This window comes from Engystomops pustulosus, chromosome 2 (genome assembly GCF_040894005.1).
Source record: "Engystomops pustulosus chromosome 2, aEngPut4.maternal, whole genome shotgun sequence".
Lineage (NCBI taxonomy): Eukaryota > Metazoa > Chordata > Amphibia > Anura > Leptodactylidae > Engystomops > Engystomops pustulosus.
The window spans coordinates 80,923,474-80,947,618 of NC_092412.1; the positions used below are offsets into that span (position 1 = coordinate 80,923,474).

General features: G+C 42.0%; 1 protein-coding gene across 2 annotated transcripts in view; it reads right to left on the bottom strand.

Moving 5' to 3' along the window:
* KLF12 (KLF transcription factor 12) overlaps nucleotides 1-21,018 on the bottom strand; it is a 169,517-nt gene extending 148,499 nt beyond the window's left edge. Inside the window, exons 1-2 of one of the 2 annotated variants that reach the window (XM_072135340.1) lie at nucleotides 20,973-21,018; nucleotides 19,428-19,496 (exon numbers count right to left, since the gene is read on the bottom strand). The gene's annotated coding sequence lies outside the window, so the exon portion shown is untranslated. The remainder of the gene's footprint in view (nucleotides 1-19,427; nucleotides 19,497-20,972) is intronic. The other variant, XM_072135338.1, reaches the window with a different exon arrangement.
* Between the last annotated feature and the right edge of the window lie 3,127 nt (nucleotides 21,019-24,145).

Here is a 24,145-nt window from a genome sequence, read left to right on the forward strand (position 1 = left end):
CTAGTCTTACCTTACCACACTTTTGATAAATCTGGCCCATAGCGTTGTGGCACAAAATCAGTGTCCATAATGTAATATTCATTTTTTTAAGATGGAATATCTTTTGCAGGTCAGGACAATAATAACTGTGCCTCAGAGGATGACTCAGCTTTTTAATGTCCTACATGTAAATTTGGCAGAGGGCTTTTCTGTAATCCACTACTATAGAAGTTAGTTAAGTTGGTAGACCTAACTATAGTAAATGTATACATAAGCAAAGGCAAGACATGCTTTGAGACAATTCTCATAGTTCAGCTTCGGGCTTTAGTTTCAGTTCATGGTTGAGAATTGGTAAAATGCAGGTACTGTATTAACAAGGCGCCTATGAACTTTGTCATTAGCAGGACATTCCCTATTTCAGCATTTGCTCTGTTGACCAGCTGATCACTGCCCATAAAACAAGTGTCCAAAAGCTATAAACATATATTACTTATATCTATAATTTATTTATATTTATAATTTTTAAATGTATATAGTTGTAATTCAAAATTGATGATTTTTACTTTGTCCTCTAAAAAACCCTCTAAGAATAATATTAGTCCAAAAATGTGACTAAGAAGTAAAACACTGAGTAGTTCATTGTGGCAATTACAGTCTGTATTTTGACATATGGTTTAAATGATCTTCATCTAATTGTTTTATATTAGTAAATAATCAAATTATTATTTTTTGTTTTATTATGTTGCTTCCCTTCTAAAATGCATGTGACTTTCCCTAATATAAACAGTGTCCTTGATAAATATTCAACTCAGATTAAATCAGTGAGCATAATGATTTGATTAGCTACTTGCTTAGCTTACTTAGAGGAGATGTTTAACTGCATTGATATTATTCATCATAATGCATGTCATTTTAAATAGTGCTTGCATTTTAAAGATGTCCTCAAGAGTAAATTTGGAACATGAAATTAAATTGCTTGGAATGAATGTGAAAGCATTTCAGAGATGTATGATAAAGTAATTAATATATACAAATCTTAACGATTCAAAATCCCAGTGTTTATACAATTAATAATCTCTTCTGCCCTCTTCATCCTACCCTCTTGGTCTTCTGAGATAAGAATAGAAAACACATTTTTGCAGTAAATTATACTTTTACTTTGAAGGCTACTGTTCTTGCCAGATTAATATCCCAAAATGTATTTATACAAAAGTTGCTTATTTCATTGTACACAATTGTATTTTGATGAAACAAACTAGAATGAAGCATGTCTAATAAAGAATTAGGTTCAAAGCTTAATGGAATTACCTCCAAGGCAGAATTCTCTGGAATACTACCTGTGCCATGTGCTTCACAGAGAAGACGGTGGGAGCACAGGGAGTTAAATGCATGGCTCAGATCTTGGTGTAGAGTACAGGGATTTAAGCACCGGGCTGATGTTTCATTGGGGTACAAGCTGTTTTTCACAGATAACTTACACCTATGTGGAAGGGTGAAGATCCTAGCAATAAATTAATAACTGTGGAAAATTAAAGTGTATAATAAAAAATGCCAGAAGTATCACAAGCAAAATAGGTGAGCTTGAGACTCTAGTATTAGAGGAACAGTTAGATGTTGTTGGTGTAGCAGAGACATGGCTCGAGGCATCACATGATTGGGTCGTTAATATTTAAGGTTTTACACTCTTTTGGAAAGACAGGGAAAATAGGAGGGTAGGTGGTGTATGTCTGTATGTCAGAAGAGACTTAAAAGCGATTGTAACTGAGACAGTGGTCTCAGAAGAGTGTGAGGAGGCTGAAACTTTGTGGGTTGAAATTCAAAGCCAGGAGAGCTTTGAGAAAAAATATTTTTGGTAATTTATAGACCCTCAAATATCACGGAAGAAATAGAGGGTCACCTGTATAAAAAGATGAAGAGGGCTGCACAGGAGTACTAAATTTTCCATATATAAATTAGGGACAGGGTTCTTCATTTGTGAAGGGGAGACATTGTATCAACTATTAGCAGGATAATTCTATGGTACAGCTTCTAGAAGATCCCACAAGATGTGATGCTTTGTTGGACCTTGTGAAACCCTTGGGAACGGCGATCACAACATAATTATTTTCCTCTTAAACTGTAAAAAGCAAACACTGGATTTTAAGAAGGCTAATTTACCAAAATTCAGAGCTGCACTACAGGATATAGCCTGGGAACAAATACTGTAACATGATGATACTAATGTTAAATGGGAGACATTCAAATCTATACTGAGTCATTATACTTCTAAATTTAATCCAATAGGCAACAAGTACGATTACACCCGCATGGCTTAGAGTTACAGTTAAAATTAATATAAATTGATATAAAATGAATTATATCAATGCAAAAATGGGTCAGAGCAGGTTGGACACCTGTATTCTGAAAATGGGGCTTTGGTAACTGGAGGCCAAGAGGAGGCGGAGATACTAAATGGGTTTTTAGCCCCGTTTATACAATAGAAGAAGGAACTTCTGCCGTGGGTGGTACCTGTGTGGGTCATGCATCCTGTAATATACTGTACTTGCTGAATGTAGACATGATCCAATCTAAGCTCAAAAAAATAAAGGTGTACAAGGCTCCTGGACCAGATGGGTTACACCCCAGAAATCTTAAAGAACTCAATAGTGGTATTGCTGTGCCACTATATAAAATCTTCAGGGATTCCCTAATGAGTGATGTGGTGCCAAGTGAGTGACGCAAGGTGATTGTATGCCAATATTTAAAAAAGGCTCTAGAACTTCGCCAGGCAATAACAGGCCTGTAAGCTTAACTTCAATTATGGGATAATTATTGGAAGGATTACTAAAAGACCACATACAGTAGTATGTGACATCAAATATTACAATGAATGACAGCCAGCATGGGTTTACAAATAAAAAAAGTTGTCAAACTAACCTGATCTGCTTCTATGGGGAGGTGAGCAGGTGCCTTGACAGACGAGCTGCTGTGGATATTGTGTTCTTGGATTTTGCAAAGGCATTTGACACTGTCCCTCATAGACTGCTGATGGGTAAAATAAGGTCTATTGATTTGGAAGGAATCATTTGCAATTGGATTGAAAACTGGCTGAAGGATCATATCCAGAGAGTTGTGGTCAATGATTCCTACTCAGAATGGTCACAAGTTTTAAGTGGTGTACCCCAGAGTTCTGTGCTTGGCCCACTACTAATCAATTTATTTATTAATGATATAGAGGTAGGAATTAATAGCACTGTGTCTATTTTTGCAGATGACACCAAGCTGTATAGTGTAATACAGTTTGGTCATCCACTTGGAAAAAGAGGCTTAATGTGCTAAATGTAAGGTTATGCACCTGGGGGCTAATATTCCACATGCAACATAAGTCCTGGGTGGAGTAAACCTGGGAGTGTCTCTAGTTGAGAAGGACCTGGATGTACTAGTAGATCATAAATTAAATGACAGCATGCAATGTCGATCAGCTGCCTCTACAGTAAAGCCAGCAAGATCTTGTAATGTATCAAAAGTGGTATGAACTCTTGGGATTGAATGTAATATTACCACTGTACAAGGCATTGGTTTGGCCTCACTTGGAATAAGCTATCTAGTTCTGGGCACTGGTTTATAAAAAGGTTGCCCTGGAGCTGGAGAATGTACAACGAAGAGCCACAAAAATTATAAGGGCTCTGGAGAATCTCAGTTATGAGGAAAGATTAAAACAACTAGGTTTATTTAGTATGGAAATAGTTGACTAAGAGGGTAAAATGATTAATTTATATAAATATATCAATGTTCCAAAAAAAATATATATGGTGGAAAGTTGTTCCAGGTTAAATCAAAAGACAAGGGGGCACTGTCTCCGTCTGGAGAAAACAAGGTTTAATCAGCAGAGGCAACAGGGCTTTTGTTACTATGATAACTGTCAATCTGTAGAAAAGCCTCAGGCGCTGGTCAAAGTAGGAACAGCAGAGAGCTTCAAGATGGGTCTAGATTAGAGATGAGCGAGCACTAAAATGCTCGGGTACTCGTTATTCGAGACGAACTTTTCCCGATGCTCGAGTGCTCGTCTCGAATAACGAGCCCCATTGAAGGCAATGGGAGACTCGAGCATTTTTCAAGGGGACCAAGGCTCTGCACAGGGAAGCTTGGCCAAACACCTGGGAACCTCAGAAAAGGATGGAAACACCACGGAAATGGACAGGAAACAGCAGGGGCAGCATGCATGGATGCCTCTGAGGCTGCTTAATCGCACCATTATGCCAAAATTATGGGCAACAGCATGGCCATGACAGAGTGACCGAATGAGGCTAGATAGCATCTAAAACATGCAATAATTGACCCTGACACTATAGGGGACGGCATGCAGAGGCAGCGGCAGCAGTGGCAGGCTAGAGAGTCTCATGGCGACATACCCTAAATGGACTCAGGTTTCACCAAAGGAGGTGAAATGATTTCCTATGTGAACAAAAGGTTGAAGGTATATTTAGTCGATAACACAGCATGGTGGCGACATAGTGACCAAGTTCCATAACGCATCTGGTGAAACACCCGAAAAATGAGCCTGACACAGCTCTTTTGATAAGGGGACGACATGTGGAGGCAGCCATGGAGACAACTTCCATGATTAAGAGCGACAGTATGGGGCATTCATATTGCGCTGCTATGATTGCAACTTCAGGTCTCCAGCATGGCGGCGACAGATGGGCCGAGTTCCACTATGTATCTGGTGAAACACCTGAAAATTCTGCCTGACACAGCTCGTTTGATAAGGGGATGATGTGCTGCATATCCTCTTGTGCTCCAGCGTCTGGGGTATAGAGAGTTGAAATGAGACATTGGTGGACGCTGTGGAGGATCGTGGAGGCAAAATGGACAGGAAACAGCAGGGGCAGCATGCATGGATGCCTCTGAGGCTGCCTAATCTTGGGATGGAGCTGGCGGTCCACCGCCAGGCGAGCTTTCGCCTGTCCAAGCCCCTGTCTCTCGGCTCCTCCCCACCCAAAATGGGCCTGGGGGCCAGAAGCGTTTACTTTGAAAAAATTATAATTTTCAAAGCAGGCCGGGTCGTTTGAATATTTCACCTAGGAATAATGGAATAGCATAGTGGTTCTATTTTTAATTGTTTTTACGGAAATGGTTCCATGATTAAGAGCGACAGTATGGGGCATCCATATTGCGCTGCTATGATTGCAACTTTAGGTCTCCAGCATGGCGGCGACAGATGGGCCGCGTTCCACTATGTATCTGGTGAAACACCTGAAAATTCTGCCAGACACAGCTCGTTTGATAAGGGGACGATGTATGGAGGCAGTGAACTAGTAGTAGATTAAAGGTGCTGCAGAACTATGTTAGTTGGATCTTGAGATGGAGCTGGCGCTCCGCTGCCAGGCGAGCTTTCGCCAATCCAAGCCCCTGTCTCTAGGCTACTCCCCAAACAGCACTTCTAAGAACCATTTGTATAAGATCAAGTGTAGTAGCGTTCTTATAAGTTTAGGATATGGCGGGTGAGGGGAATGTAAACAGATGCGCAAGAAGCGCTGAAATAATATTAGTAAATGATAAAAGTTTGCCAGTATATTTTGTGGATTACACAGCAGGGTGGCGACAAAGTTAACAAGTTTGATGTGGAAGCCATGAAAACAACCCAAAATTCTGCCCGACACAGCTCGTTTGATAAGGGGACGATGTATGGAGGCAGTGAACTAGTAGTAGATTAAAGGTGCTGCAGTTAAAACTATGTTAGTTGGATCTTGAGATGGAGCTGGTGCTCCGCAGCCGGGCGAGCTTTCGCCAATTCAAGCCCCTGTCTCTAGGCTACTCCCCAAACAGCACTTCTAAGAACCTTTTGTATAAGATCAAGTGTAGTAGCGTTCTTATAAGTTTAGGATATGGCGGGTGAGGGGAATGTAAACAGATGCGCAAGAAGCGCTGAAATAATATTGGTAAATGATAAAAGTTTGCCAGTATATTTTGTGGATTACACAGCAGAGTGGCGACAAAGTTAACAAGTTTGATGTGGAATGCCCTGTAATAGCTATTGGGCACTGTGCCTTTTATCGCCTAGGCTCAGCAGTTTGAGCACCGCCTGCTGTCGCCTAGCGATGGCACTGCTGCTGTGCCTAGAGCTACCGACTGATGGCGCCATGCCCACGGATGGTAATTCGGAGGAGGTGGAGGAGGGGTGGGAGGAGGAGGAGGTATAGTAGGCCTTTGAGACCTTGACCGAGGTAGGCCCCGCAATCCTCGGCGTCGGCAGTATATGACCAGCCCCAGGGTCAGACTCGGTCCCAGCCTCCACCAAGTTAAGTGTAGTAGCGTTCTTATAAGTTTGGGATATGGCGGGTGAGGGGAATGTAAACAGATGCGCAAGAAGCGCTGAAATAATATCTGTAAATGGTAAAAGTTTGCCACTATATATTGTGGATTACACAGCAGTGTAATCAACAGATGCGCAAGAAGCGCTGAAATAATATCGGTAAATGATAAAAGTTTGCCAGTATATTTTGTGGATAACACAGCAGGGTGGCGACAAAGTTAACAACTTTGATGTGGAATCCATGAAAACAACCCAAATTTCTGCCTGACACACCTCGTTTGATAAGGGGACGATGTATAGAGGCAGCTATATGGACGACTTTTGGAGGTAGCAATGGAGACAACGTGTGGAGGCTGCTATGGAGACAATTTAATTTGGATAGTGCCTGTATGTGGCAGTCCAAAAAAGTTTTCAAACCAGAGGAGCAGGTAGGTGGCCCTCCAGAAAAATGAAATAGATTGAGTGCCTGTATGTGGCAGTCCAAAAAAGTTTTCAAACCAGAGGAGCAGGTAGGTGGCCCTCCAGAAAAATGAAATAGATTGAGTGCCTGTATGTGGCAGTCCAAAAAAGTTTTCAAACCAGAGGAGCAGGTAGGTGGCCCTCCAGAAAAATGAAATAGATTGAGTGCCTGTATGTGGCAGTCCAAAAAAGTTTTCAAACCAGAGGAGCAGGTAGGTGGCCCTCCAGAAAATTTGAATAGATTGAGTGCCTGTATGTGGCAGTCCCAAAAATTGTTTAAAACAGAGGACCGGGTAGGTGGCCCTCCAGAAAAATTAAATGCATAAAGTACTATAGCTAGAGCCAGTGGGCCCTGTCAAAAAATAGCCAGTTTCCTCTGCTTTAGTGTACAAAGAGGAGGAGAAGGAGGAAAATGAGGAGGAGGAGTGCATAAATTATTCAGGTTGAGCTTCCTTCACCTGGTGGAGATTGGAAATTATGAGAAATCCAGGCTTTATTCATCTTAACCCCTAGGCGCACCAGGACGTTATAGTACGTCCCGGTGGCTAGATACTTAGCGCACCAGGACGCACTATAACGTCCTGCTTCTGGTACCGGCTCACGAACGGAGCCGGTACCAGAAGCAGCGGCTGTCAGCTGTCTAGTACAGCTGACAGCCTGCGCTAACACCCGCGATCGGAGCCGACTCCGATCGCGGGTGTTAACCCCTTACACGCCGCGGTCAAGCATGACCGCGGCGTGTAAGGGTCTTCCCCCTATGGATCGGATCCCCCGTGCCGCTTACCGGGGGATCCGATCCTCTCCTGGGCAGCTCCGAGGACTGGCATGTGCCCCGGAGCTGCCCGGTTTCCATGGCAGCCAGAACCCTTCCGGGTCTGACTGCAAACTGTCTGAGCATGCGCAAGCATGCTTAGACAGTTTACACTGCTCTACAATAAAATAGTATTGTAGAGCAGTGTATTGAACTTAAACCAGTGATCAGAGTATCACTGGTTTAAGTTCAAGTATGTAGAAGTAAAATTATGCAAAAACACTTAACACTACACATTATAATAAATAAAAAATAAATACATAAAAATATAAGCCCCTAAAATGTCACTTTCCCATAAAAACACTTAATAAAGTATAAAAAACATAAAAACACAAAAAACCCCCGCATGTTTGGTATTGCCGCGTCCGTAACAATCTGCATAATAAAACAGAATCATTACTGGACCCGCACGGTAAACGCCGGAGGAAAAAAACGCAAAAAACGTTCCGAAAAAAAGATAATTTTTAATTAATACCCTATAAAAAATGCTCTAAAAAGTGATTTAAAAAATTTTATGCACTCTAAAATAAGCCCACTAAAAAGAACAACTGTTTTCGCAAAAAATAAGCCCCTAACCAGATTTGTCAGCCAAAAAATAAAAAAGTTATGCATATGAATAGATGGTGATGCTAAAATGAATAAGATTTTCTCCAAATTAGTTTTTATTCAGTACAATTGAATAAAATACACAAAACCCCCACATATTTGGTATCCCTGCGTCCGTAACAATCTGCATAATAAAACAGAATCGTTATTAGATCCGCAAAGTGAACCCCGTAAAAAACAACCTCAAAAAACTCTCTCTGAAAAAAAGATGATTTTTTATTAATGCCCTTTAAAAATGCTCTAAAAAGTGATTTAAAAAAGTTACGCAATCTAAAATAAGACCACTAAAAAGAACAATCCTTCTCGCAAAAAATAAGCCCTTAAACAGATTTGTGAGGTGAAAAATAAAAAAGTTATGCATATGAAAGACGGTGATGCTAAAATTAACAACAATTTTGCCAAATTACTTTTTATTCAGTAAAAATGGGAAAAAATAAAAAATATATATAAATGAAGTATTTTTGTAATCGTGGCGACCCATAGAATAAAAATAATATACTATTTTTATGGTATGGTTAACGGCCAAAAAAAAAACACATAAAAATGTTCCTAAAAATTGACGATTTTCATTTCCTCCACCAACAAAGCTTTAATTAAATCTCACCAATTAGCTATAGATGCCCCAAAATTATGTACCAGAAAAGTGCATCTCATGTGGCAAAAGAAATAAGCCCCTATAGGTCCTCAATAAAAAAAGAAAAAAATTATAGCCTGTACAATGTGACATAGCAAATCGGATCTGGATGGCGCCTCCTTCCCTCCTATGCCCAGCCGTGCGCCCATACAGCAGGTTACCACCACATATAGGGTATCGGTGTACTCGGGAGAAATTGGGTATCAAACTTTGTGGAGCCTTTTTTAATTTAATCCATTGTAAATGTTTAATTTTCCACCCAAAATGAGTGTATTGTGAAAAAATATTACAATTTTCAGACTGCACCTCCGTTTTGTTTTAACCCCTATAAAACACCTAAAGGGTTAACAAACTTCTTAAAAGTGGTTTTTCATACGTTGAGGGGTGTAGTTTCCACAATGGGGTAATTTATGAGTCTAGCTATTATTTAGGCCTCTCAGTGTCAATTAGAAGTTGAGCAGGTCCATCTAAATACAGGTTTTGGTGATTTTACAAAAAATGTGAAAAATGATACCTAAATTCTGAGCCTCAGAACATTCTAGTAAAATATGTGGAATCTTAAAAAACCATGCCAACATAAAGCAGACATTTGGGAAATGTAAGTTATGAATTTATTTGGGTGCTATGACTATCTGCATCAAAAGTAGAGAATTTAGAACGTTGAAAATATAGAATTTTTCCAATTTTTTGCCAAATTTTGTTTTTTTTCATAACTAAACGCAAAAGATTTCATCCAAATTTTTAAACTAATTTGAAGTACAATGTGTCACGAGAAAACAATCTCAAAATCCCCTGGATTTCTCATAGCGTTCCCACGCTATAACCACTTATAGTGACACAGGGCAGATTTGAAAAATGGGTCCGCGTCCTTTAGGCCAAAAGATGCTGTGTCCCGTAGGGGTTAATAAGCGTCAGCCTGTCAGCGCTGTCAGTCAACAGGCGTGTACGCTTATCGGTGATGATGCCACCAGCTGCACTGAAAACCCGCTCGGACAACACGCTAGCGGCAGGGCAGGCAAGAACCTCCAAGGCGTACAGCGCCAGTTCGTGCCACATGTCCAGCTTTGAAACCCAGTAGTTGTAGGGAGCTGTGTGATCATTTAGGACGATGGTATGGTAAGCTACGTACTCCCTCACCATCTTTCTGTAAAGATCAGCCCTACTGTGCCGAGACTGGGGACAGGTGACAGTGTCTTGCTGGGGTGACATAAAGCTGGCAAAAGCCTTGTAAAGCGTACCCTTGCCAGTGCTGGACAAGCTGCCTGCTCGCCTACTCTCCCTCGCTACTTGTCCCGCAGAACTACGCACTCTGCCACTAGCGCTGTCAGAAGGGAAATACTGTTTCAGCTTGTGCACCAGGGCCTGCTGGTATTCATGCATTCTCACACTCCTTTCCTCTCCAGGGATGAGAGTGGAAAGATTTTGCTTGTACCGTGGGTCCAGGAGAGTGAATACCCAGTAATCGGTGCTGGAATAAATTCTTTGAACGCGAGGGTCACGGGATAGGCAGCCTAGCATGAAATCTGCCATATGCGCCAGAGTCCCAACTCGCAAGAATTCACTCCCCTCACTGGCCTGACTGTCCATCTCCTCCTCCTCCAACTCCTCCAACTCCTCTTCTTCTGCCCATACACGCTGAACAGTGAAGGTCTGAGCAATGCTCCCCTCTTGTGTCTCGCCAACATTCTCCTCCTCTTCCTCCTCATCCTCCTCCACCTCCTCCGATATGCGCTGAGAAACAGACCTGAGGGTGCTTTGGCTATCAACAAGGGAATCTTCTTCCCCCGTCTCTTGTGATGAGCGCAAAGCTTCCGACTTCATGCTGATCAGAGAGTTTTTCAACAGGCCAAGCAGCGGGATGGTGAGGCTGATGATGGCGGCATCGCCACTGACCATCTGTGTTGACTCCTCAAAGTTACTCAGCACCTGACAGATATCAGACATCCACGTCCACTCCTCATTGTAGACTTGAGGAAGCTGACTGACCTGACTACCAGTTCTGGTGGAAGTTGACATCTGGCAGTCTACAATCACTCTGCGCTGCTGGTAAACTCTGGATAACATGGTTAATGTTGAATTCCACCTCGTGGGCACGTCGCACAACAGTCGGTGAGCGGGCAGTTGGAGGCGGCGCTGCGCTGCCCTGAGAGTGGCAGCATCTGTGCTGGACTTCCTGAAATGCGCACAGATGCGGCGCACCTTCGTGAACAAATCAGACAGATTGGGGTATGTCTTGAGGAAACGCTGAACTATCAGATTTAACACATGGGCCAGGCATGGCACATGTGTCAGTCTGCCGAGTTGCAGAGCCGCCACCAGGTTACGGCCGTTGTCACACACAACCATGCCTGGCTTCAGGTTCAGCGGTGCCAGCCACAGATCAGTCTGCGCCGTGATGCCCTGTAATAGTTCTTGGGCGGTGTACCTTTTATCGCCTAGGCTCAGCAGTTTGAGCACCGCCTGCTGTCGCTTAGCGACGGCACTGCTGCTGTGCCTAGAGCTAGCGACTGATGGCGCCATGCCTACGGATGGTAGTTCGGAGGAGGAGGTGGAGGAGGGGTGGGAGGAGGAGGAGGCATAGTAGGCCTGAAAGACCTGGACCGAGGTAGGCCCCGCAATCCTCAGCGTGGGCAGTATATGACCAGCCGCAGGGTCAGACTCGGTCCCAGCCTCCACCAAGTTAACCCAATGTGCCGTCAGCGATATACAGTGGCCCTGCCCGGCAGCACTCGTCCACGTGTCCGTGGTCAGGTGGACCTTGTCAGAAACGGCGTTGGTCAGGGCACGGATGATGTTGTCTGACACGTGCTGGTGCAGGGCTGGGACGGCACATCGGGAAAAGTAGTGGCGGCTGGGGACCGAATACCGAGGGGCGGCCGCCGCCATGAGGTTGCGAAAGGCCTCGGTCTCTACTAGCCTATAGGGCAGCATCTCCAGGCTAAGCAATCTGGAGATGTGGACATTAAGGGCTTGGGCGTGCGGGTGGGTTGCACTATATTTGCGTTTCCGCTCCAGCGTCTGGGGTATGGAGAGCTGAACGCTGGTGGATGCTGTGGAGGATCGTGGAGGCGACGATGGGGTTTTTGTGCCAGGGTCCTGGGCAGGGGGCTGACTATCAGCTGACACAGGGGAAGGAGCAGTGGTGTGCACGGCCGGAGGTGAACGGGCTTGGTGCCACTGAGTGGGGTGTTTAGCATTCATATGCCTGCGCATACTGGTGGTAGTTAAGCTAGTAGTGGTGGAACCCCTGCTGATCCTGGTTTGGCAAAGGTTGCACACCACAGTCCGTCGGTCACCCGGTGTTTCCTTAAAGAACCTCCAGACTTCTGAGAATCTAGCCCTCGCCGCGGGAGCCCTCGCCACGGGAGCTTCACTACGTGACACATTTGGCGCTGATGCACCTGCTCTGGCCCTGCCTCTCCATCTGGCCCCACCACTGCCTCTTCCAACCTGTTCTGGTCGAGGACTCTCCTCCGTCTCAGAAGCACTGTGTTCACCCGGCCTCTCAACCCAGCTTGGGTCTGTCACCTCATCTTCCTCCGATCCCTCAGTCTGCTCCCCCCTCGGACTTCCTGCCCTGACAACAACTTCACCACTGTCTGACAACCGTGTCTCCTCATCGTCGGACACCTCTTTACACACTTCTTCCACTACGTCAAGAAGGTCATCATCACCCACAGACTGCGACTGGTGGAAAACCTGGGCATCGGAAAATTGCTCAGCAGCAACCGGACAAGTGGTTTGTGACTGTGGGAAGGGTCCAGAAAACAGTTCCTCAGAGTATGCCGGTTCAAATGCCAAATTTTCCTGGGAGGGGGCAGACTGGGGGGGAGGAGGCTGAGGTGCAGGAGCTGGAGGAGTGCCGATTTCGGTGACATGGGTGGACTGCGTGGAAGACTGACTGGTGGACAAATTGCTCGAAGCATTGTCGGCAATCCACGACATCACCTGTTCGCACTGTTCTGGCCTCAACAGTGCTCTACCACGAGTCCCAGTAACTTCAGACATGAACCTAGGGAGTGTAGCTCTGCGGCGTTCCCCTGCTCCCTCATCAGCAGGTGGTGTCTCACCCGCCCAGGACCACGGCCTCTGACCCCTGCAGTAGTTGGACGCCCACGTCCCCGCCCTCGTCCTCTACCTCTAGCCCTCGGGTTAAACATTTTGAAAATGAAAGTTATAACTTTAATTTTTTTTTAACTTTTTTTGTGTTTTTTTGTGTTTTTTAGTTTTTAAAACCAAACGATGCTATCCTATTGCTATGGTTATTTTCTAGCCAAGTATGAAAGCACACTGCTATGCCAGATGAGATGACGCTGAGTTATGAAAAAATAAACGTAAAATAAAAAGTAAATGGCAGACTGTGCCTAATTGAAATCAAACCCCTAATAAATTTTCCCACTTCGGTCTTTGCGATGGATATGTGCGTCACTAAGCGCTAAACACAACGGTCGCAAATCTCACTACAAATTCCTCACAATATGGTAGTAGATGCACTACAGCAAGGACAGCCACCAGCAGATCAACCAGAAATAAAATATATATAACGCTATTGTAGGCCTAAGTAAGCCGTTTGGATTCTCCTATGGCTATTTTCTAGCCAAGTATGAAAGCACACTGCTATGCCAGATGAGATGACGCTGAGTTATGAAAAAATAAACGTAAAATAAAAAGTAAATGGCAGACTGTGCCTAATTGAAATCAAACCCCTAATAAATTTTCCCACTTCGGTCTTTGCGATGGATATGTGCGTCACTAAGCGCTAAACACAACGGTCGCAAGTCTCACTACAAATTCCTCACAATATGGTAGTAGATGCACTGCAGCAAGGACAGCCACCAGCAGATCAACCAGAAATAAAATATATAACGCTATTGTAGGCCTAAGTAAGCCGTTTTGGATTCTCCTATGGCTATTTTCTAGCCAAGTATGAAAGCACACTGCTATGCCAGATGAGATGACGCTGAGTTATGAAAAAATAAACGTAAAATAAAAAGTAAATGGCAGACTGTGCCTAATTGAAATCAAACCCCTAATAAATTTTCCCACTTCGGTCTTTGCGATGGATATGTGCGTCACTAAGCGCTAAACACAACGGTCGCAAGTCTCACTACAAATTCCTCACAATATGGTAGTAGATGCACTGCAGCAAGGACAGCCACCAGCAGATCAACCAGAAATAAAATATATAACGCTATTGTAGGCCTAAGTAAGCCGTTTGGATTCTCCTATGGCTATTTTCTAGCCAAGTATGAAAGCACACTGCTATGCCAGATGAGATGACGCTGAGTTATGAAAAAATAAACGTAAAATAAAAAGTAAATGGCAGACTGTGCCTAATTGAAATCAAACCCCTAATAAATTTTCCCACTTCGGTCTTTGCGATGGATATGTGCGTCACTAAGCGCTAAACACAACGGTCGCAAGTCTCACTACAAATTCCTCACAATATGGTAGTAGATGCACTGCAGCAAGGACAGCCACCAGCAGATCAACCAGAAATAAAATATATAATGCTATTGTAGGCCTAAGTAAGCCGTTTGGATTCTCCTATGGCTATTTTCTAGCCAAGTATGAAAGCACACTGCTATGGCAGATGAGATGACGCTGAGTTATGAAAAAATAAACGTAATATAAAAAGTAAATGGCAGACTGTGCCTAATTGAAATCAAACCCCTAATAAATTTTCCCACTTTGGTGTTTGAGGTGGATATGTGTGTCACTAAGAGCTAAACACAACGGTAGCAAGTCCCCCTGCAAATTCCTCACAATATGGTACTAGCTGCAAATAAAAAAAAAAAAAAGTATAACGTTATTGTAGCCCTAAGAAGGGCTGTTGGGTTCTTGTAGAATCACTCCTGCCTAACACTATTCTAATAGAAGAGCCTAACGCTTTCCCTGACCAGCAGCAGCTCTCTCCCTAGCGGCATCCAGACACAGAATGATCCGAGCAGCGCAGGCAGGGGCTAGTCTATTCCAGGGTCACCTGATCTGGCCAGCCAACCACTGCTATCGACGTGTAAGGGTACCACGTCATGCTGGGTGGAGTGCAGAGTCTCCTGGCTAGTGATTGGCTCTGTTTCTGGCCGCCAAAAAGCAAAACGGCGGGAGCTGCCATTTTCTCGAGCGGGCGAAGTATTCGTCCGAGCAACGAGCAGTTTCGAGTACGCTAATGCTCGAACGAGCATCAAGCTCGGACGAGTATGTTCGCTCATCTCTAGTCTAGATGCTTTTTTTACATCTAAATAACATTGACGGTTTTGTTATATAGAATTGTTTCCCCTAAATCCCTTCCTGTAAGCCAGCCTTCAACTATATGAAAACGGCATCCACTGTGTCCAGAGCTATGGCCTCTAAACTGTGGTTCTCCAGCTATTGTAAAACTACAATTTCAAGTCTCTGCTAAAAGTTGTTTTCCAACTACTGAAGATTCAGAATTTGGAGACTAGTAGTATAAAGAATTGTTCTCAACCTATGCCAGTATATGCCATACAAAATCCTCTTACATTGCTGGCAGTAGCTCAGGCTCATCCATAGCGTCAGACATTTTTGACCAAATAAAATGCCTCCATCAGGCATAATGTCATACACTTAATACAATACAATAAAATATCTTACATTATTACAATGGTATTCTGCTGATTTACGCACTACAATGTTCCAGGGTTCTTTATGGTGTAATATGTATAATACAGTCACACAACAACACCATATCAACAATAAGAAAATAGCAGTTCAATGCTAAATAGGGGGCTCATTATCAGATTAAGAATTTAGAAATCTTATAATGGTTTAATATTGTTTTCCCCTCAATTGATACCACTGGGAAACCAACAATTGCTGCCATGCTTCAGCTGATTTCAATGGATATGTTAATTCTTTTGCTATGGGGTCTATCTAATCATCCTCACATTCCTCACCATACATACATCTTTTTACACTTTGCTCAATAAAATTTACAACCTACTGTATAGGAACAAAAATATAATACGTTAGGCAGTAAATCAAGTGAATTCTTATTTCACAGGTGTATGACTTATTATAGTCTTTACTTCTAGATTGCACTCGCTGCCAGATTTTATTAGATTTCCTTACATTATGTCCTATTTATGCTTCATGTAAATCAATATAAGCACTTTTTCTACTTTATTAAAAAGAATAAAACCCCACAAATGCAAAATCGATAGAGCAAAACAATGGAACAAACCCATGAACATCATCATAAAATGTAAATAAATATGATCAAGTTGAATTGAAAAGAAGCAAGATGCAATAGACAGGGTAATCACAGTGCACATTTATCTCTTTTATTTCAGCAAGTACCTAATAAATGGTAACATGGCTGATCTGTGTTAGATATGCCATAAATTTGAATGCAATCATTTAAAACCTTGAGAAATATACTGAAGGAAATCGAGGAAAAAGTACCAGTCATAAATACAAATGCTAGTCATTCTATCTCACGTCTAAACTGAAGTCTTATTAGCATTTGGGCTGTCAGTTTATATTGAATTAAATAAGAATACACTTCAAAGGTAATGAATATTTCTATTCATAGGCACTCCCAGAGCAAAATATCGTTCTGCTTTTGTGCAGGAAGACAAATGGGAGTTGTTATTATTTGTTGTTCGGAATAAAGAAAACTACTTCTCACATACTCAGTTGAGTATACTACGTGATTAAAATATAATAATAGTGTACAGTGTATATTTGGTGGATATTTCATTATTGCATGGCCTGCATTTTGTAATTTTCTGTAAAACTCTTAATGTTTAGAAATTAATTATTAGGGAAAAGAATGCGTGATAGAGTGTATTTCTATCCTATAAAAAGTATTTGGCCCATATAGTTTATCCCCAGGACCCTCATTAGTCTTCTTATTGAAAAAGCTGATATAGAACACTTCAATAGGAATGGTTAAGAATTTTATATAACTAAAGTAAAACAAAACTATTCACTTTGTCAATCTATGTCCTTAATATCAAATTGGTGGATGTAGAGCTGCCATCAGAAATTTTGGGTCCTGCACATTCCTCATTACCATAGTAAATCATATACATAATAGACAAAACTTTAATGGCCATTAGGTTTTCATTACAGCCCTAAAAATTATAGCAATGAAAATGTCATCTAAAGTCACCATAAATGACACCACCCGCAGCTCTGTACAATAAAGTTATTGATGCCAGAAGATGACAAAATCCCCCAAAAAAATTTGTACAGGAAGTTTTAATTTTTGTAAATGTATGAAAACATTATAAAACTTATACAAATTTGGTATCCCCGTAATCCCACCGACCCAAAGAATAAAGTAGACATGTCAATTGCAGCGCACAGTGAAAGCTGTAAAATCCAAGCCCACAAGAAAACGTTGCAAATGTCACTATGAAGTGCAATTTGTTACGCAGAAAATAAGCCATCACAGATCTCTTTATGTGGAAAAATAAAAAAGTTATAGATTTTTGAAGTGAAATTGAAGTGAAATAACTAAAAAAGGCCAAGTCTTTAAGGGGTTAAATATACACTCACCGGCCACTTTATTAGGTACACCTGTCCAACTGCTCGTTAACACTTAATTTCTAATCAGCCAATCACATGGCGGCAACTCAGTGCATTTAGGCATGTAGACATGGTCAAGACAATCTCCTGCAGTTCAAACTGAGCATCAGTATGGGAAAGAAAGGTGATTTGAGTGCCTTTGAACGTGGCATGGTTGTTGGTGCCAGAAGGGCTGGTCTGAGTATTTCAGAAACTGCTGATCTACTGGGATTTTCACGCACAACCATCTCTAGGGTTTACAGAGAATGGTCCGAAAAAGAAAAAACATCCAGTGAGCGGCAGTTCTGTGGGCGGACATGCCTTGTTGATGCTAGAGGTCAGAGGAGAATGGGCAGACTGGTTCCAGCTGATAGAAAGGCAACAGTGACTCAAATCGCCACCCGTTACAACCAAGGTAGGCAGAAGAGCATCTCTGAACGCACATTACGTCGAACTTTGAGGCAGATGGGCTACAGCAGCAGAAGACCACACCGGGTACCACTCCTTTCAGCTAAGAACAGGAAACTGAGGCTACAATTTGCACAAGCTCATCGAAATTGGACAGTAGAAGATTGGAAAAACGTTGCCTGGTCTGATGAGTCTCGATTTCTGCTGCGACATTCGGATGGTAGGTTCAGAATTTGGCGTCAACAACATGAAAGCATGGATCCATCCCGCCCTGTATCAACGGTTCAGGCTGGTGGTGGTGGTGTCATGGTGTGGGGAATATTTTCTTGACACTCTTTGGGCCCCTTGGTACCAATTGAGCATCGTTGCAACGCCACAGCCTACCTGAGTATTGTTGCTGACCATGTCCATCCCTTTATGACCACAATGTACCCAACATCTGATGGCTCAGCAGGATAATGCGCCATGTCATAAAGCTGGAATCATCTAGACTGGTTTCTTGAACATGACAATGAGTTCACTGTACTCAAATGGCCTCCACAGTCACCAGATCTCAATCCAATAGAGCATCTTTGGGATGTGGTGGAACGGGAGATTCGCATCATGGATGTGCAGCCGACAAATCTGCGGCAACTGTGTGATGCCATCATGTCAATATGGACCAAAATCTCTGAGGAATGCTTCCAGCACCTTGTTGAATCTATGCCACGAAGAATTGAGGCAGTTCTGAAGGCAAAAGGGGGTCCAACTCGTTACTAGCCTGGTGTACCTAATAAAGTGGCCGGTGAGTGTAGTGCATCTAGAAAACCATAAGGAATTAATACAGAAAGAATATTGGAAAATAACATTTTTACGCTGAAACTGTAATATTTGTAATATTCAGATGTAAAATTTAAACTCTGACTATAAGAAAGAAAGGATAATCTAGGTAAATGTGTGCACGTTGAATCTGAACAGTGCATTAGCCCATAGTTATAAGCCATTAGATATACTGTCATGTTCTGATTAACTTTGAAGGTACTGTTCATATAGCGTGCAAAATAAAAATCTGTTTCTCACCTGAGGAATTATTCTACTATAGTGTGCATGAAAGCTTACATGAACTAAGTCCTGTACAAGGCAGAATCATGTAATGATAAGAAACATTCTTTACTACAAAATAGATTTCTTCTACATTCATTGATTACTGAATGAACATCGCTTCACTGAACAATGAGAAGAAGTGCGTAAAGCTTTATTTTTTCTGGGATAAAAATTTTGTAGAGGTAGTGCAAGGTCAAGTTAGGTCACCTGATGGGTCCACAACCCTCTCCTTGTAACACTTTCCAAGAATTTTGCACCTTGAAGTAAGATTATTCTTTGAAATGTGCCTCAAAATCTGAGATATCTCAGGATCTCCAAATACATGCACAAATTGTCCAAATATGCATGTTAATAATCATTTTCTCCCCAACCACTACAGATTCCTAGATGAAAGATAGTTGTCTGATTGCTGGAGGTCTAACCACTGGGACCCCCATAGAACTCAAAAACAGGGACCCGCTAGTCCTCTGAGGTGTGCCATATGGAACAAAATGAAGTTAAACATACTTAAACTGTGCTGTATTGACTTCTATGGGAATCTGGGTCTGCTATGTTGTAAGGCAAATTAATGTTTAATTGTATTTGAACAAATAAAGACAAGAGATAGCGGCACTCACCCAGGAATCTTCTTTATTCAACTTGATGCATAAGACAGGGAGGTGCAGCACAAGAAAGAATTGTATTTTCTGTAAAAAAAAACCACAATATAACACATTGGGGCTCATTTACTAAGGCTCCGCAGACCACACTATCGTCAGAATATCCAACGATTTCCGATATGCGCCTCATTTAAAAGGGCTTTTTGTCGCACGGGATCAGATTTTGGTGCATCGATGCCGGCTTTCACACGACCCAAATCGGTGGGCGGGCCGTCGGAAGATCCGACAGATTCGGACAACGTGCAGGATTCAACATCTTAAATTGTGTCACAAGATATGCACTCACATACACCGAGAAGAAGAAAGAACTACGGCGGACGTCAGCGGGGAAGCGAGACATGCATGATCTCAGACGCATGATCTTGGTGAATCACGTCGGACTTCATCCTCGTCAGACAGTAAATGTGCCCCATTAGGTCATGCATTTGAGACCACACAGGTCTGTTTTATGTTATTTATTATATTTTTTAATCTTACTAGTTGTAGCTCCTGGCATTGCCTGGAATAGTAAATAACTGCTCTTAGCTATACAATGGGTTAACAAATGTATCTCTTTAGGATGGGCTAACAAATTTTATGTCTGTGTATCTGTCTCTCTCCCTGTCTGTCTCTGTCCCTCTCTCTCTGTGTCTGTCTCTTTGTCTTTCTGTCTGTCTCTCTGTCTGTCTTTGTCTGTTTCTCTAGAATGGGTTAACAAATGTTATATCTATCTATCTCTAGATCCATCTGTCTCTCTCTCCCTCTCTCTTTCTCTGTCTGCCTCTTTGTCTCTCTGTCTGTCTCTGTCTGTCTCTGTCTATCAGTCTCTGTCCATCTTTCTTTGTCTGTATGCCTGTCTCTCATTGTCTGTATCTCTATCCATATTAACTCACACATAAGCTGTCTTATACTCTTTGCCTATACTAACCAATCAAAGCTCAGAGCTCATACTAATGACCTGTGGCAAAATAGAAGCTGGTTGCCAACTTCCACAGCAGCCAGCAGACAATGGCTCCAGTATGTGGTGGTTAATTAGTGTATTTTGGAAAGCACAGATTCCTTTTGTGGACATACATACACACATACATACACTTAGCTTTATATATTAAATGGGTGGGATTTGGATACAGATATGTTAATACTTTGAACTCTTTTAAAAACATTCTAAATCTTATATTTTGAGGGTTGCTGAAGTTTTCACACAATGTGCATGATAGATTTACTATAAAATATAAAATGTCAAGTGCTAAAGCTATGTAAAAGATGTTATGATACATAGTGGTATATTACAGCAAAAGCATCCTTAGATTATATAGGCTGAGAAAATGAGTTTGTCTGGGAATGGATTGTAAATGAGACGTTGTGTATTACTGTGACTTTGTTGAAGAAATAATTGTGTCACCCCATACAGGAAGTGCCCTTTGGCTTGTCTTGCTTGGTTATGTGTAAGCTTCCTCAATACTTAGGCAGCAGCGCTGTAAGTGGTTTTGCATATTAACTAAGTGCAAAGTAACCTTCCTTTACCTCCTCCCCAACCCCACGTCCTCCACCCAGCCTCAGGAATCAACACTAGGGCTCAGAATGAAATGCATCGAGGAGGTTGCCAGCGGGTTGTCATGGTAACTGTTCTGCTTTCAGCAGCAACTTTTCTGTCTTGAGAAAAAGACAAGGATATGACTAGGAAACCTTAATATTATAATCGTATTGGGTAAAAAGTCCTAAAATGACTTTTGATTATTAAACTGTGTACATATTTTATAGTATATTGTTTGTATATTCTGTTGTTTACAATAACAAAGCAATCCACCAGTCCTCACATATAACAAATAGTATAACAAATAGTAAAAGGATCGTCGAATTTTTGTAAAGTGAATTTATCCTCAGATCAAATATTATTAAACTATGTTTTGTATGTTTACTATAATGCTTTGTCCAGCTAACATATTTATTATGGGATCCGTGTAAAAAGTTCTTCCAGTTTCTTACAAAGGAAGCACACACAGAGGATCTTTTTACCAGGAAGAAAATATTAGTGCTGAATGACATCCTTCATTTCATTGCTGCTGTGTTTCTGCTCAATTTGGTGGGTTTTTTATATCAAGCTATACACCTTTCTTCATAGCAAACCCTAGATGTAACCCTAGATGAAATAATAATAATAATTCTTTATTTATATAGCGCACACAGTTTACGCAGTGCTGCACAAAGCATGTTAAATTGGTCCCTGTCCCCATGTGGCTCACAATCTAAACAACCTATCAGTATGTTTTAGAGTGTGGGAGGAAACCGGAGAACCTGGAGGAAACCCACGCAAACACAGAGAGAACATACAAACTCTTTGCAGATGTTGACCTGGGTGGATTTCGAACACAGGACCCCAGCGCTGCAAGGCAGAAGTGCTACTCACTCAGCAACCGTGCCACCCTAAATAAAAAAATAAAATAATAATGAAATAAAATCTTACAACCATCTTGGCTTTTATAGGCAACTTTGCTAATAGATTTTTGAATAGGTAGATGGATTAAAACTGATCAGCGGTGCAGCAACAATTAAATGTACACTCACCGGCCACTTTATTAGGTACAACATGCTAGTAACGGGTTGGACCCCCTTTTGCCTTCAGAACTACCTCAATTCTTCATGGCATAGATTCAACAAGGTGCTGGAAGCATTCCTCAGAGATTTTGGTCCATATTGACATGATGGCATCACACAGTTGCCGCAGATTTGTCGGCTGCACATCCATGATGCGAATCTCCCGTTCCACCACATCCCAAAGATACTCTATTGGATTGAGATCTGGTGACTGTGGAGGCCATTTGACTACAGTGAACTCATTGTCATGTTCAAGAAACCAGTCTGAGATGATTCCAGCTTTATGACATGGCGCATTATCCCACTGAAAGTAGCCATCAGATGTTGGGTACATTGTGGTCATAAAGGGATGGACATGGTCAGCAACAATACTCAGGTAGGCTGTGGCGTTCCAACGATGCTCAATTGGTACCAAGGGGCCCAAAGAGTGCCAAGAAAATATTTCCCACACCATGACACCACCACCACCAGCCTGAACCGTTGATACAAGGCAGGATGGATCCATGCTTTCATGTTGTTGACGCCAAATTCTGACCCTACCATCCAAATGTCGCAGCAGAAATCGAGACTCATCAGACAAGGCAACATTTTTCCAATCTTCTACTGTCCAATTTCGATGAGCTTGTGCAAATTGTAGCCTCAGTTTCCTGTTCTTAGCTGAAAGGAGTGGCACCTGGTGTGGTCTTCTGCTGCTGTAGCCCATCTGCCTCAAAGTTCGACGTAATGTGCGTTCAGAGATGCTCTTCTGCCTACCTTGGTTGTAACCGGTGGCGATTTGAGTCACTGTTGCCTTTCTATCAGCTCGAACCAGTCTGCCCATTCTCCTCTGACCTCTGGCATCAACAAGGCATTTCCATCCACAGAACTGCCGCTCACTGGATGTTTTTTCTTTTTCGGACCATTCTCTGTAAACCCTAGAGATGGTTGTGCGTGAAAATCCCAGTAGATCAGCAGTTTCTGAAATACTCAGACCAGCCCTTCTGGCACCAACAACCATACCACGTTCAAAGGCACTCAAATCACCTTTCTTCCCCATACTGATGCTCGGTTTGAACTGCAGGAGATTGTCTTGACCATGTCTACATGCCTAAATGCACTGAGTTGCCGTCATGTGATTGGCTGATTAAAAATTAAGTGTTAACGAGCAGTTGGACAGGTGTACCTAATAAAGTGGCCGGTGAGTGTATGTCATTTAGTATTTTGTACTTGGTGACAAGACTTTTGTAAACATAAGTTTTATATAGGGCAGGGTAGCCCTATCTACAGAGATAAGGCTGTGTATAGTGTACATATCCAGGAATACACTGTCCCCCATGTTTTGCTGCATTATTATTTGGATACGTTTTTGATTATTAACTGGCTTTTCACAACAATTGTCCCCTATACACAAGATAGATAATAAATAACTAATCGCTGGAGGGTGATCACAAGAATTAGTGATACTCATGTCCCTTGTTTTTGTTGTATTTATTCTTATTGACATTTAAACAATAAATTATTAAAAATATTATAAATGAAAAAAAAAAAAGGATCTAAAATTCTAAAAATCTTTTAACACCTACCAACATTGAAATCTCTTTTAACACCTACCGCCATTTAAGCCTGCCAATTACGGGTGGGACACAAGAAAACACAACCTTTAAAATTTTATTTAAGCTTTACCAATTTTGATAAGAGATCAAGTACCCCTGAGTGATTAATTTACATGGTGGGAAAACTATTTATCTCATTTCATCTTTTCAACCATGAATAAGGAACCTTTTCCGAAACGTGTAGGCTGATACTTATGTTCTCAGTAGTAGATTGATGTACCCATGCAGTATATTGTCTTTTTAGATTGTTGAATAAAAGTTATTTGTTTTAACAACATCCAAACATCCTGGAGCCGGATGCTACTTTCTCTTATTCTATACCTTGCTTCTGAACTAAAGACGCCTCATGCTCAGATTTCCTTGGATCATTCATGCTACAAAGGTTGGGTGAGCTGATCTTCACAATTTATATTTTTTAAAGACAGGCCAAGGGATAATAGTGTTTCACATAAGTCCTGACAACTCCTAAGGTTTCTCCAGCCCAAGCCCTGGAAAGACTACTCATTTTCA